This window comes from Molothrus aeneus, chromosome 11 (assembly GCF_037042795.1).
Source record: "Molothrus aeneus isolate 106 chromosome 11, BPBGC_Maene_1.0, whole genome shotgun sequence".
In the NCBI taxonomy this organism is placed as follows: Eukaryota; Metazoa; Chordata; class Aves; order Passeriformes; family Icteridae; genus Molothrus; species Molothrus aeneus.
In genome coordinates, this window is record NC_089656.1 from 13,219,175 (window position 1) to 13,235,275 (window position 16,101).

Consider the following 16,101-nt stretch of genomic DNA (forward strand, 5'->3'; position numbering starts at 1 on the left):
TCTGCTGAAAATACCCTTTTGTCATTAAGACAGCAGCAGTGGCTGTCACCACTCTGGTCTGGAGATCTTCAACTTCTCTGAGCTGAAATTGTGAAAAGACTGCTTTTAGTTGCTGCTGTGAGCTGGGATTGTGGCCATGCAAAAACCCTTTAAGCTGGCAGTTTAGAGTTGTAGGCTAAAACTTTGGTCAATACAGCCACTGCCTGCTACCCAATAGAATCATTTTATGCAGCAGTATTTAGTAGTGTGGTGACTCTCACTTGAGATGGATTATTTGGGATGTGTCTGATGCAGAGAGAGTGAGCTGAAGTAGCAAACCCTAATAGTCAGAGGGTGGCCTAGGCTATTGCTGGGCTCACACCCTGCCCCTGAGCTTGGAGTGTGCACTGGCAGCTGCTCCGTGGTCTGTGAGCACTTGGGTATTCCTGCCCCTTGCCTGCCAGCCTTGCAGCCTTGGCTGCTTCTGCAGAGCTCAACCTCAAGATGCAGATGTCCTGACTTCAAAATATCAGCAAAAAGTCTTTCCAAATTCCCAACCGTGCTCTGTGCTTGTTTATAGCTGAAACCCCAGGGATGCAAGATGGTTTTAGCAAATAAACGTAAGGGATGTGTGGAGGGATTTCTGAAACAATCATTCTCTGTTTCCCTCTGTGTATTTGCGGACTCGGAGAAGAAAATGGAGAATTCAGTTGGCTTGTTTACACAAACTATTAAGCTGGCTTAGCCATTCCATGATGAAGTTCCATTTCAGTACTGAGCTTAACTAGGCTGTGGGCATAAAAATGATCAATTGGATTGTTTTTGTCCTCCTTTTTTTACATTCACATTTCACAGGATTGGATCAATGTCTGCCACTGTTTCTTCCTGTAAAGCATACCCTGAACCTTTCTGCAGACATACACAGCTGCTCCAAGCATCCAAAAACTGTGGGTTTTTTCCACTCTCAAGAAATACAGTGGTGGCTCAGCATTATGGCTATGGTGCTGCTGGGAAGCCAGAGTTAACTAAAATTTTAAGGCATTTGTTCTATTGCAGAGCAATATGGCCTGATGGTCACACTTTCCAGAGGGTGTCCAAAACTCATGCTCTGCAGAGGGCTGCCTTTGGCTTCATTTGATCAAACTGATAGCATGGAGATGTCGAGGGATTATGCAGGACTGATGTTGTGCAGGCAATTAAAATCTATGAATTGCATTAAAACCTAAATGTTAGTGTGCTTTGATGGGATTTTTTGTTTGTTTTTCTTTTGACTGAGATGCTTTTTGGAGATAAGTTGCAACCAGCTCCTAATTTGCAGTTGCATGGGGCTTTGCTGTTTGTGGTTTCTTTATTTTGCTGCTCTTACCTGTTGACCAGCTTGATTAATTTTGTGTCTGAACTTGTGTCCTTTTATTCTTGACTCTTCTGCCCTATCAGAACACAGTTTTAAAAAACAAAAATCTGTACAGTTCAGAGGACCAGTTAGGTCTAGACTTTAAGATAAATGCTTAATGACTGTGAAATAGTATATTCTTTATTTCTTGCTTCAGGACTCTTATTTTTTATTAGGAGCTGAGCTTGACAAAGAAGGATGAGGCCAGTGGCAGTTATAAAGGGTGCATTGTATTTTTACTGCAGTACTGAAGTATTGATTGTTGACTTATTGATAGGCTTAATGCACAACCATTTCCTTAGTTAGTGTTTGAATGTCCATTAAAATGTGGCTTGGTGCCAGAATATTGAAGTTCTACATTTATAATATAATTTGTCTATCTAAAAGTACTAATGTGGTTTGGATTAAAAAAAAAATAAATAGGCAAGTTGTGAGTTTCCTTGTTTTGTTTTTGTTCAACTTCACACACTGAAGCAGGAGACACTGAAAAGAAGACAGAGGGAGACTGAGAGAAATCCTAATGTTCTGAGGTTTGTGCCTCTTGGTATTTTTCACCTTTGATTTTTTACATGCCCAGCATTTGCTGAGCTGCTAATAGACATTAAGGGATGCTCTAATTAATTAATTTTTAAACTAGTTCTTGTTTTTTCTAGGGGGAAGTTTATTTGTATAGCTTCACAAGTGTGTTGCATGTTAGTAGCACTTCTCATAAAAATATGCCTGTTGTGGTCACTGTGTAATGCTTCTCCAGATGTGAGGAGGGGCGTGCCCTCTCCTCCCTGCAGCACCCTCAGTAATCTGTGCTCACTTCCTGGCATCTTAGTCCCTTCTGCTCGAGTCTCAGGCTCATGCTGCTGATGGCCAGTTGTCCAGCTTCTAGAAAAGACCACATCAGGTTTTGGACAGATGGGTGTGGAAGGCCTGATGCTATTGCTGTTGCACATGAATAATCCTGTAGAAAGCAGCTGTCCTGATAATTGGGGTGACTTTCATGTATTGATAAGGTAAACAGGGTAGAATCTTTAATTGCTGTGAATCACTTGCCACTGTGGTGAGCCAGAAGCCTTTCTTTACCCAAGTCTTTCCTTTCTAATTGTTGTGGTACAGGTAACCAGGGATCCTTCAGGAGCCATCTCTCCATTTTATAAAACACAAACCTTCACAAACCAGAAAAGATTAAGCTTGTTTTGGTTTATATATATCTGTGGGCTTGGGTGGTGGAATGTCCACACTTTTGGTGCAAAATGACATTTTCAGCTATCTGGTTCTGTCAGGTAATTTTGCTGTTTGTTGTGGCCCGCTGAAAACTGGTAATTACACAAATAGTAAATACTTCACTGTGGCTAGAAGTACTGGAAATTAAGGAGACCAAAACAGCTTTCTGCAGTTCTAAGTATGAGAGGAAATACTTGACAAAAGGTGAGGAGCCAAGAGTTTGCCCTCTGGCTACTGTACTGAGTGTTATTTGATCTCTCTCACTTAGACTTATAGTCAGGATTTGATAGAGTCCTTTTCCTGTCATTTCAGCTTTCCATTAAATAATAAAGTTTTGTAACATAGGGTTTTTCCTGTTAAGAGTCCAGCACTTTAAAAGAAATTATTATGATACTTTGGTAAAAAAAAAAAGTTTTTCTCTCACTGGGAAGTTGTTGAAATTGCTCCATCACTGAGCAAATACCAGTCTGAGTGGTATAATTATCAAGATGAAGCTTGTGCTGGTATTTGTGTTAAACTTGACTTTTTATCTGTCATGGCATATCTTGGGATTATTGTTTGTTTCTCCAGTGATCTTTCTCCATCCCCTGTTTCAATGGTGTGCCAAATCTGGTACTTCTGTGCAGAAGTGGCTGTCACTATTATTCACCATTTTTCCAAAACATACAAAGATGATGGAAAAAAACTTTCAAGTTTTTTTTTTCTTCCCTATGCAGTTCATATCCATTCAATTACTGTGGTTAGTCTATGAAATTTCATGGTGATTTTTTTCAAAATTTTGAGTTTGGGTGACAGATGATGAAGCAGTTTGGAAATTAGTCTCCTCTCTTTCATACGAAGTGGGAAAGAGAGAACATAACAAGCTACTTCAGATTTCCACTCATCTTTGTGTGGAGTACAATATAATGTCTAATCATTTGTACTCACTTTCCATGGACTCTTACATGGCATGGTCCCAGGTTACCTGACTTATTCAGAGTTCAGCTTTAAAAGGTAGAAAAGAAAGGACATTACCATATAGCAATTTAATTAACACTATGGCAACAACTATCTATAGACTTTAAATAATTGCAATGCCAATTTAAGTTGTTCTGTTCTACTTTTCTAGATACTAGCAATAGGAAGAGATGATAAATTCCCTCTCTACAGGAGGTTAAATTAATAGGTGCCCCAGAAGGCCTGGAAGGGGCAGGATTTGCTTGCATTCCTTGAATGCTGAATGCCTAAGTCTCTCAAATTGGATAGCAAAGAAAATCTCTTGAAAGATTCATCTTGAAAGAAAGGCCCTTGCTGATAATGGGGGACCCTAGGGAAAATGCATTTTGGGTGGTATTAAACTTCAGCAGCTGGAGGATCTTGTTTGGAATAAACATTAATAAAAGTTTCCTTTAAAAAGGAAATCAAGTCTTCTATATCTTTGCCTCCAGCATGTTCTTGCTTCCAATAAATAGACACAGGAATTAAATAGGAATTAATGTTATTTGCAGGATCCTAGTTCAGTAATAGTATATGAATATATATATATGCTATATCATAAATTAATTACAACAGATATTTTTATATAAAAGTATGCATTGATATATGTAATGATGACTGTGCTACTTAAACTGCAGTTCCATAAGGAAGTCTTTGCTTAATAGTAGGTGAAGAATGATTTGACACAACCCCACCTGTAAATACAGTGGTTTGCCACAGCCCCCCCCTGCAGCCTCAGTTACAGTGCCCAGTGGTAGTGAGGAGGATGATGCTTCACTGGATGTCTGTGTTTTACAGCATGGTGTGGTGTCACAGCTGTGATTCCCTGTCAAGGTAGATGGGAGACACCCAAGTTGTTCTTGATGGCCAAAGTTAAAGCAGCTGCATTACTGGATGTACCTCCTGAATGGTAAACACTGTGTGTTTAGTGTTTTTCATTACTGAAATGTATGTTTTGGAATCCTGTCTGCCCTCTTTGGGTGTCCTCTGGAAGGATGTTCTGCAGTAAGGCTCCTCATAATATACATCTGAGTCTGCAGTGCTGCAAGATCTCTAGGGATAGCTGGAGCCTCTTCTGAGCTGTGTTGGGGGAGAGGATAAATGACATTTGGTGGTCTGTTTTTGATGAATATAGAAGTTGTATGACATTAGTGAATCAGCAAAGTATTTTCACAGGAAAATTCTCTGACGAAACAGTACCGGAAACCTGCAGTGTGATCTTAATGCTTGTTTATAGATGCTATGTGGGTGTTGTTCAGTGCAATATCTGATAATATGTATCCACCAACAAACATGTAAGCACAGTGTGGTAGGGTATCATAACCAGAATGAATAACTTAGCCATTTTAAGCAGATGCAGCAGTGCCTGTCTCACTTCTGCATTGACTAGGGGCAGGCACTTTGTTTCTGGGTACCCACCTAAGCTCTGGCTGTTCCTCTGGGGCTGGACAGAAAGTAAATTCTGCATTGCTTTCTGTATGGATCTTGCAGTATGGGCTCCTGTGTAGCAGGAGCTCAAGGAAGATTAACAAGACGTTTTTGTTTACACCAGTAATCAGTCTTTAGATGCTTTAGTCTTGGCCACTACTGATCTAGTTCATGTTTGAACTAGTGACCTCTATTTGAAAGTCACTTTGTCCTTTTAATAGTTTTTCTGAGTCAGCCTCTGTCCCTTCCTGAGAGTCTCTTTACACTTGAAAAGGTTGTTCTTTTTTTGTGAAAGACTAATCCCCATTTTGTATGGCTATGCACATTGCATTAAATGAAAGCTCTGTGCATTCCCCTCACTGCCTGGAATGAGTCCTTGCTTTTCTTCTGATCTAACAGCTGGTGACTCAGCTCCAGTGGGCTTCTGCTACCTTTGGTTTTGAAGGTTTGGATGGACAAATGAGGAGAAGGTGGTGATGAGTCTCATCCCCTGCTGCCCATTGTTTCTCAATCTCTACCAAGTTCATATTCTTGAATTTGACCTTTCTCTAGGCATTTGCTTTTACTAGAAACATCTGCCCAACTCCAGCTAGCTGACCTTATGACATATAGCATTGCAAATCCTTCATCTTGAGTCTAAGATTCAATCCCTCACATTTCTTTTCCTTCCAGCTCTTCCCATTCTCTGGCTATCTCAGTGTCCTCACAATGTCTTTGCAAAGAATTACTGGGTTATAACTCGGAAGAAATAGTGACATAAGTACTTTTCAGCATCAGAAAGATAGAGATACAGAGATGGATAATCATTGTGAAAGGTGAAAGGCATGTGAGTACAAAAGTAATAATTACTGACTTCAGTCTTCTAGTTTTGATAGCCAGGTGAAACCTCTTTAGCTTTTAAGATCTGTGTTTTGTAAGGGATTTAAGGGTAGGATAAGCTGTTCATACCTTTGTTGTGCCTTTTAGTCAAATTCAACAGAAGGATGCTTTTATTTCCTCTGCTGGAAATTGTATCCTCAGCATTATCTAATGTAAGATGACAAGGCAAGGAGATTCAGGCAGAGAAATGAAATGATGAAACTCCAAATGGCTTAATTTGGTCCACAAAGGACAGATTTTTGTTTGTCTTCCAATCATGTCAATCCTGCATGGAAATGCTGCTGGGAGGAGACCTGGTGGTTTTAATATGTGTAGCTGCTTAATCATTCTGCCGATGACTATGATATGAAACCATTAACCAAGCAGACATGGCCGTGCTCTGTGTGATCCAGGGCTGAAGGAATCTCCCTTCCCAGTCTCTGGGTATTCTGTGATCTGCTTAAACACTGTGTTTCCACTCCTCCAGGAAATGGAGAAGAGAACAAACAACACTGACAGATGTTAGTCATGTCACTTAATGCAGGACTGGAAGGCCCTTGGATATTAATGTAATGAGCACACTATAAAGACCTGAATAGAGTAGACCTGACTTCTAATTAAGCCTGCTGAGATGCCAGTACTGATTTCAGTCGTACTTTCACTATGAGAAATGCAAGGATGGTTTTACAAAGCTGCCGTACAACTGCTGTTGTTCACTTTAACCTTTGTGCTTGTGGATGTTCATTTTCCACGCTGGCCAGCAGTTCTAGTGCCACTTTGTTCAGAACTGGTAGCTGTAATTAAAGGAAAAGTGCAAATTTAGCTTCTCATCTAAGAAAAACCTAAAGTACTGTCTTCATCCTGGCTTGTCACTGCTAATTTCAGAATGGCATGGCACCCCATTCCAAGCAAACATCCTTTGCCTTCTGGGATTCAGCAGATCTTTTTAGGTCCATCACTAGTGTTTGTTGCCTCTTGGCACCTTGTGGTTTAATATGGGGAGCTGCCTAGATTCCTTTGTCAGAGAATTGAGCGAGTTGTTCTTCCTGGGTGTGGGAATGCTGCTGGAGCCCCATATCTTACACCCAGCTGGTAGGCTGGACCCATGTGTTTCAGAAGGAGGCTGGGCTGCCCTTTTGTGTAGCACTCATCATCCTAAGGGGTGAATGCATCTATCTTCATCTGTCTACTACTGGTGAGCAGGCTGGGAGCCACAGCTGCTTCTCCGTGCCCAGTCAGGCCCTGAGCTGCAAACAGCTTGTGCTATGTGATGTAATATGGCCAAGGAGGGTTCTGAATCTGCAGGCGAGTTTCTGTGACTGTGTTTTATCCAGTCCAAGATGGATTGAATTGCTGTGGAAATTAAAAATATGGACTTGGTTCTGCATATATGACTCTTCTGTTAGTGCTGCAAGTCCGTGTATAATTGCTCTCAGACCACTCACAGCTGGTACTATAACCCTGAAGAAAAAATGGTAAAAGCACAGAATTGTTTCTGCTTTCATGCATGTGGATGTGCATTTCTGTGTGGTGCCTTCTGGACTTTATGTCATGGGGAATTTGGAGACATTTTGTGAGAAGCAGGAGCATTGATAATTGCATTCTGGTTAATCATCACAGAAAGCTCATGTTTGCTCCTAGCTGACGCTCTGCAGCTCTTGCTGGAGTTAATAATTCATTGCTGGACTGTGTCAAAGCATGCTCTTAAGTCAGGTTCCTCTGTGGATTGCTGGCATCAGTAGGAGTCAGAAGAGATGAAAGATGGGCTTAGTGTTTGACAGCTATTAACTTGGTGTGGGCCTCTAGGCAGTGTTAGGTTAACTTCCTCATCCTGTGCTTCCCTGTGTTTAGGAATGTGAGGGACGTGGGAATTCGGCTTCCTGTGAAGCTGTGTTAGAATTTCAGTAGCCAGACAGAGGAATGCTGAAATGAAGGTGTGAATATCAGTGGCCATATGGTTCTGGTTTAATAGGCTGTGGGTCGAGGGGATTTGCTTGCCGCGATGCTGGGGTGACAGGTTTATAAAAGAGCTATTTCACTACGAGGTTGAGCTGCTTTCCAAAGCACGGTGCCAAACCTCCCAGGGAGAGTGTGCTTTTACCACCGAGGGTTGAATTTGGTCATGTCGGTGCTTACAGTCATCTGCAAGAGGGATTGACATGCAGGGTTTGTACATAAAAAAGGGGTTAGCAATCTGAATTAAAAATTAACACATTCTCCTCATAATTACAGACTTACAGCAGGCTAATGCTGTACAAAAGAGGGCTTTCCAGACAGAGTTTAATGGCCCCAAAGCAGAGCCATCACTTCTCTCCCCCCTCCTTTTAAATTAGCATTGGCATGTTTAAAGCACTCCTCAAATTCTGCTGCAAAATAGCTGTTTGGCTTTCAGTTGTGGTTTTTGGTGGTGTGAGTTTTTTTAAAAGGTGATTATTCTTTTCAATGCTAAAGATGGAAAGTGGTTTGCATATTCATGGCACATTATAATTTTGAAAATAATCTCCTAGTGGATATTTAACAATGGCTTTGGGTAAATGGACACTTGTTGCTCTTTGTTTAAACGATTACATCTCAATTATCGCTTGATGGTGAGAGCATGGGTAATACCCTCGGTTCTTTGTCAAACAGGCTCTAATTAAAACTGGTTCCTGCACTTGCCTCTTGGATAAATATGGACGTGAGGTAGTTCAGTGACACCCTGTCAAATTGCCGAATTGAGTGCAAGTTCCCCATTCATCCGGACAAATGATACCACTAATTGGGGTGTGGATGGCAGTAACAGCACTGCCAGTGTTGGTGCTAATCCTCTGCTTGGCTGGGCTCCCCCCACCTCTCCTCTGCTTGGGACCAGCACTCTTCTAATTTTACAGGATTTGTTTCACTTTCCCTGTATCTGCCTGGTCACACAAAGCACTGGTCCCCAATCGGTTCTCTCAGGGGTGTTTCCTGCTCTCTGCCTTTACATCCTGCCTCTTGTTTGGTAGAAGTTTAGTTCTGAAGCTGTGTTGAAACTCAGGTTTCCTTTGAGCTCTCTAACAAGCCAGCAACTCCTAGTGAGTGTGTTGGTGGCTTTTCCCCTGATGGAGGATGGCTCCTGTGATGATGATACTGCATGTTACTGGACCTGGTCACTTCCCTGTTCTAGTTTTTGTTTTGACTCTGGATGGCTCATTTGTCTTAGTCCCTGTAAGTTAGCCCTTTGCAACAAAGCCCAAATTGCCTGCTAGACAGGCCAGTAGCATCGTGATAGACTCAACCTGACTTTTTGCTCTGCTGTGCTTGTGCGTGAGTATAACCATATTGATGTTGAAACGTTAGCCTGGGTTTTCTTCCTCTTCTCTTCACCACAACCTGCTTGGATTGGACTCCTGAACTCTCTGGCTGTTCTTTCTGCATCCCTCTGAAGGGGTAGGATGAGTGTGCAGAGCTGAAGACAGAGGAAGAGACCTCGCCTGTCATTAATGCTGGATAATCACCCTGCTGGCCTTGCAGAGAGGACCAGCTTTAAGACTTTCTCCAGAGCCAGTATGACAGTGCAGTATTTGCTGCTGCTGCTACACTGCTGGATTAAGCAGAGAAGAAATTTTGGGAAGGAGCTATCACTGTTACAACTCACTGCCAGCAATGTCTCTCAATTTTGCTGGCTAATGCTCACCGGCAATAGCAGACATTGAAACTGTAGAGCTTCAAAACAGCAGTGATACAGGAGCAGATCCAGAGATGCTGGTCCTCTTCTCCACCTTATCCCTGTCCAGTGCAAGACTGAAAGAAAAGGAGATGATATCGTTGATTGCAGGCTACCATGTTTTATGGTTTGTTGGTGTTTTTGTCTTTTTATTTTTTTTAAGGTATGGGTGATTGCATCTTTTGATTTTTTTTTTTTTGTAGTCATGATGAAGGAATCTCCCACAGTCCAGAGATGAAGCTTTACCTACAAGGCAGGAGGTCATTGTGAACACCCAGAAATAGTGAGGGGAGTAATTGTGACCCAGAGACGGATATTCTTACTCCAGTGGCTTCTGTGTTCTCTCTGCATTGTCATTCTCTTAGAGAGATGATGCTTTCTACTCAGAAGGAAGACTTTTGCAGTTTTCCTTAGCTGGGGCCCAGCAGCCCTGAACAGTAGTTTTCCCTCTTCTCCTCCCACAGTCACATCAGAGTGCAGAAGTGATTGATGCGTGAGCTGACTGAACGCTCCACTAAATTGATTGCCAGTGAAACAGATAGCAGCTCCGACATCTTAGCTGGGTTAGCACTCACAGTTGTTTACACTAACAGCCATTTGGGGTGGGCAGTTTCTGATAACGTGCTTCAGAGCTGTTGCTTTAAGAAATCCATAGGTAATGGGAGACAGTGCTGTGCTGAGCTACACGGGAAGGCTTTCCCTGCTAATGCAATATGTAAAACAAAGTACAGATATATAATCGTGCTGATTGTAATGCACAGAGCTGCAGTTGCAAGGAGCTTCTGCAGTAGCATTATATCGCCAGAAAATAACAGATAATGTCTCTTGAGAAAAGCAGCATCTTTAAAGTTGTGGCTAGCAGCTCCAGATGGATGATTGTGCTGCTGAAATCCGTGGGGGGCTGCTGTCTGTCCTAAAGAGTCGACTGTCCCTCCAGGTACCTTTACCTGTTTCAGAGTTTGGCTAGGAAGCAAAAGCTCTGTGTATCCTTGGTGCTTCTGTCTCTGCACCTCTAGTGGGTTGTGCAGACTAGAGGTAAGTAGGGGGAGAAGCCATCAAAACCAGAGCAGTGTGTGTGAGGTGAGTGGCAAGTTACTGAAGCAAGCCCAGCAGCAGCGATGGTGCCAGACATGGATGCTCAGAAATGCAGGAGGAATGCCAGAGTTAAATTATCCCTGCAAATGTATTAACCTTCCTCTCCCAAAAGGGACTTTGCCTGCACTATGGGGTGTAGCTGGTTGTGATCAATAATTTTCCCTGCAATACAACTGACAGCAGTTTTCCTCTAAGAATGTTGGACTCAGGCCTGTCTTCTCCACTCATGAAATGCCTGGTGGGAGGATTCAGATATTCAGTGTTGATTTGGTCGCAAGCAGGGAGGGACTGCTCCTTGCAGTCACTTGAGGAAAATCACCTTTAAGATAAAGTTTGTTAATTTCAAAGCCAAAACACACTGTAAGAGATCACTCTGCCACCTGCAAAACTCTGAATTGTGCAAGGTGCATCGATGCCTTTGGGGTAGGTGAGCTTGAGCCACAGAGCACCTTCTGCAGACATAACCCTGTTAATGGGAATTGCTCCCAAACCAGAGAGTACAATGTTAATTCAGAGACTCCTGTTTTTACCATATAAAATGTCCTGCAGCATATTTTCTGATATTTCATGTCTAACATAGACATTGCAGTGTTTAAATTAAAACAGAAGTGGAAAGAATGAATTGGTGGTGATTCTGTAGGTATGTCAGTGTTCATGCACAGTAAAACATTCTCCTGATAGCTTTTTGTTCTTCGTTAAACGCAGACATCCCAAGTCTGGATTTTTTTTGCGTGTGTGTGTTTGCAAATTGAAGATGTGCATTTGTGAGCAGAATTACTGAACTGTGAAATGAAGTGATGTGGCAGCAGGGCTGTTGTTCTGGAATTTAAAAAGAATGAACTTTGAATTTAGGAGTGTCACCAGCAGTTTGCAGACTGGAGCTGGGTTGGCACCATGGGTTAAATGTGCACTTGGGACCTGTGACAGTAACTTCCCAATAGTGTTACACACACATTCTGTGAAATGCTTTTTCATGGTTGTACGTTTGGCATATTAGCAAGTGCATTCTTTATTCCTTTGGTGCTTCTAATTTTTTTTCTTGAGGATGGGGGTGGTCTGTTTCTCGATTTTTCCGTGGCTTTCTGCACTGTAATGATGGCACCATCACCTGACTGCTGGAATACACTGGCCTGACTTTAATCATCGGGTGACTGGCTCTTAGCATGGTTTCATCTCTGCTGTTTTACATCTCCTCTTGTAATTGCATGATTGCTTGCAGCATTGTTTTTCTCTTGGTGACAATGAAAGGAACGCACAAGTATTTATGTAACCTTATACTTTCCTGTTTGATGTTTAAAGTGTAGGTGAAGAAGTGGTACTTTGCAAATAAAATACTCTTTATTTGATTGTAAGCAGCATATTTTCACCCCTTACGTGCAATCATTTTATTTTCACACCTCATGTGCAATCATTTGTAAGACAAGGTTATATATACACACACTCTTAAATATCATATGGAGGAAGAAGTAGGTTGAGCCTTTATGAATAACAAGGCTGCATTTCTGTAGTGGTGACAGTTTCATTGATGTATATATGCTTACAATTAAATAACCTGTGTAAAGCTACAAAAATGTGCGATGTTTAACATAAATAGTATCTCAGTCTTTTAACTGCTGAATAACCAAACACAGCAAAAACAATGGAGAATCAAAGCTACCCTTTAAAGAGCATTGACAGCAATTAATATGCAGTAAAATTATCTGCCTGTACAAGTAGTACCAACAGCTCTTAAGGTCTAAAATGGCAGAAGCTTTCAGTTGCTGTATAAAAATCAAACTACCATTTATTTCAGCCTCATGGTATGTGCAAATTCATGCAGCTCAGTTAAGGGAATAGCTTCACAACTGGTGTTACAATCTGTGGCTGGAGTGCTGCATCACAATGCAGCAAATGCATTTTCCACATTAACCAAACATGACAGCTGAAACGATTATTAACCATGCAATATGTCGGAAGTCATCAAAAATTCACATCAGGGTAATTGCAGCGGCTCGGGGAAAAAAAAAATAGTAGCATCTCTCTGCTTTTGCCTGCCTGCCGCCTCACCCCCTCCTAATTCCTACATGGTACAGTCCGTTAACAATAAAATATCCTTCTGTAACCTATAAACTGTTACTCCCATCAGTTACTGGTTTCAGACTGATGCTTTTCCTAGAATTTGAATAAAGCACCACTGGAAAAAAAATATATAGATGCTTTACAGGCAGTGGTGTTCAGCCGTGGAAAGCAGCTGCTTTCTTATTGTCTTGCTGGACTCTTGACTGTCTCAGCCATTTCAGGACTTGCAGGTTTGATTTATATATATATTTTTTTAAGATGAGAATACTTGAACATTAATAGAGATAGATACAGCTGTGTAAGCCTAAATATCAGGCAGCTGAAGTGTGGCAGTTAACAGCCAGCATTAACAGGTTTGTAACTCCTCAGTACTGAGATCTACAGGTAGGAATGTCTGTCTTTTAAAATATATAAAATGAGGGTAAAAAGCTTGCTTTGATAAGAGAGAGTTTTCCTTCAGGTGTCTTTTATGGTGGTTTTTCTTTGTACTCTTGCTGCAGGTTGTTTTAATTTGTAAGAGAGTAATGAAAGAGAACAGGTGGGTAGTTTTGGAGAAAAGGTCCTTTGCTCACAGAAAAGAAATGGGAAGGTCTGTGCCTTTACCTTCCAATGTTCTTCGCTAGAGCAGCTGTTGGGTGGGGCAGTCCAGCGTCTGCTTTGGGTTTCATTTGTGTTGCCTTTTTAAAGACCCTCTTGACATTGCTGACTTTGCTTTTCATTTAAGCAGAAATACAGTAGCATAACTTTCTGAATGCCTTTATTCCTGATTTTTCTTCCCTAGGCTATGAAAAGTCTATGGAAGTATTTTAAACAAAAAATAAAGATGCTACATGATTATGATTTTTTTTTTCTCCTGCTTTTCATTGTGGTGCAGAGATGTTGGTCCATTCTGTTTCCCCTGTTCTTACATGTGCACTTATGATTTATTTAGAAGACACGTTAAACTTTCTTGAATCTTATTTTGAAGTAAGGATTTCAAGTGTAAGACAAAAATCAGAGAGAAAATATTTCTATTCTTTCAAAGCAAATGAAGATATGTGGAGATTTGCTTCTTTTTTGTTAATTTCTTAAATGAGGTGGTGAAAGCATATTTACTTAGTCAACTGGAGTTTGTAGCCTAGGTCCCACCTCTTGTTCAAGTGAATAGGATACATTATGAAAAGGGTTAATCCAGTAAAGTCATAGTAAAGGGAAGCAGGGAATTAACATTTTACATAAATGTGTTGGTCATGACTAGCTGGGTGGGTGGCAGCTCACTTAATACTCTCTGATCTGGGGACTTAGAGGCTGCATGAAACCGGGAGCTCTGCCTGGCTTTGGTAGGGGGACAGAAGTACTGGGTGGGTTGATTTTTCTCCTTTTCATTCAGTTCTATTTTTGTATACGGAAGGAAGCAGTTCAATAAAACATACTGTGCTGGGATGGCACCTGGGCTCCTGCAGTAGAGTGACTTGCCTCCTTTGGGGTGCCCACCCCAAATATTAAGCTGCCTGTGTGCCATGTTCGGCACTCTTCCTTTTATCAACTGAGAAATGCTCAGAGGGAAGATGCGGAACAGTGGCATAGCATGGCCAAAAAGTTGCCTCTCTCCAACCAGATTACATGTGCAAAGAGGGGTTTTTCCACAAAGCAGCTCAGCAAAAAAATCAAGTAAAGGACAATTAAATGTGTGGTTTGCCTGTGTAAAAAGATGGAGCAAACCATCCCATCCCCACTGACCCCGCATGGGATACGGCTCAGTTATCCTTGCAGTTAGTGCAGTGTGGCAAATTATTTTCCTTTGTTTGAAGTGGGTGGGAGACAGACTTCAACTAAGCTCCATAAATTAATGTATGAAAAGAATGACTGAGCCACTGTAAAGAATAATTAGCTATAGGTCTCTTATAGCAGGGTTTTCCGTGATATCTGTTGGCAGCATCTGCACTTGACATTTAATTTACATTAAAGTCCGAAAGCTTGTGTGCCTTGTTAATGCAAGGCGCAAATAAAGGCATGCACTGCTAGACAGTTCCTTAGCCAGGGTGGAGTACAGCCAGAGGAGAAAAATGGAAACCTATTGTCTGTGGTGTATCCTCAGCACACCGGCCTCATGCCCCAAGTCTGGAAAGTTTAAACCTTAGGTTTATTACACAATAGGAGAAATAAGCTGAAAAAGGATAAAGTGTTTATTGTAACATATTTATTGCAGCAGAGAATTTGAGTGTATGCTTTTCTCTCTGAGCTCTTTAATATCTAACATTTTAAAATATAAGTTCTATAATTATAACAGGTATATTCCAGACTTCTGTTTCTTAGTTTAATGATCTGTAATTAATAATTCATATGTAATTTAAATAATTAACTTTGTAAAATGTATCAGTAATGTAGTGAAGAAAAACCATTTCTAAAGACCATGGCATGTTTAAATTCAGGATTTAAAGATATCGTGACATGTATGAACTCCAAATTGCTTGCTTTCACTGTCAATAAAATATTTATATTTATCCTGGGGATAAGGTGTTATGTTGAAAATAGCTATTAGGTGAACAAAGTAGCTATGATTTATTTACAAATACTGAGGAAGAATGGGGTAGCTAACTTGGGCTTATTTTTTTAACTCAGGTGGATGATTTTGCCAAATCATCTCATGTTATTTAAGAGGGCTGAACTTCAAATTTGCACATTTTCTTGACGTTCCAGTGTGTATTAAAAAGAAAAAACAGCCTACATTCTTCTTCACACTACAATGAATGTAATCTTGTCTCTTTGTCATGTTAGCCACTATAAGCGAAATAAAGTAAATATAACTTGGGAAGGGTTTTCTTTCCCTGTATGGGTTTTTCTGAGAGACTTCAAACTGCAGTAGAAATGTTATAGGAACCCCTTTTGTGGAGGTACAGCACTGGGCTAAGCCACCCATGCTGGTTCAGGGTGTGCATCCCGGTGTAACTTGGTTGTCGCATTTCCAGTGCTGACAGGATTTTGATGTCTGAAGCAGGCGTTGTCCCTTTGAGGCAATGAGCATTCGCTGCCTGCCTCGCTTTCTGTCTGAAATGCAGATGGAGGCTGAAAGATGCTGCTTGGCTTTTCTTTTCATGGAGCAGAAAGATAACTCATGCTCCTCAGGAACGTTCAGGGAGTCAGCATGCAGGCTTTCAGCTGTGGGATGGGGGCACAGCAGCTGAAATCTTTCCGCTTGAGTCAGCCTGAGAACAGGGACAGTGTCAGGCTCAGTGCTGCCAGGCTCACTACTTGAATCCAGAGGAGGTAAAGAGAACCGATTTTTTCATTACTGTTTTTTTACCTACAGTTTCAGACTAACTCGAAGGCATTTAACTGTTTCAACTCATCTGAAATTGCAAAGGAAAAGATGTGGAAATATCAATCGTGTTTTGGTTTTCAAAAAATCCTGAGAGCATCCCTGTTTCTCGCAAAC

General features: G+C 41.2%; 1 protein-coding gene across 4 annotated transcripts in view; it reads left to right on the forward strand.

The window, feature by feature from the left end:
* NUP93 (nucleoporin 93) overlaps positions 1–16,101 on the forward strand; it is a 79,078-nt gene that overhangs the window by 20,564 nt on the left and 42,413 nt on the right. Inside the window, exon 1 of one of the 4 annotated variants that reach the window (XM_066557460.1) lies at positions 12,778–12,916. The exons of the other annotated variants lie outside the window; for them this stretch is intronic. The gene's annotated coding sequence lies outside the window, so the exon portion shown is untranslated. Of the gene's footprint in view, positions 1–12,777; positions 12,917–16,101 lie in introns of those variants that run through there. 4 annotated transcript variants of the gene reach the window in all.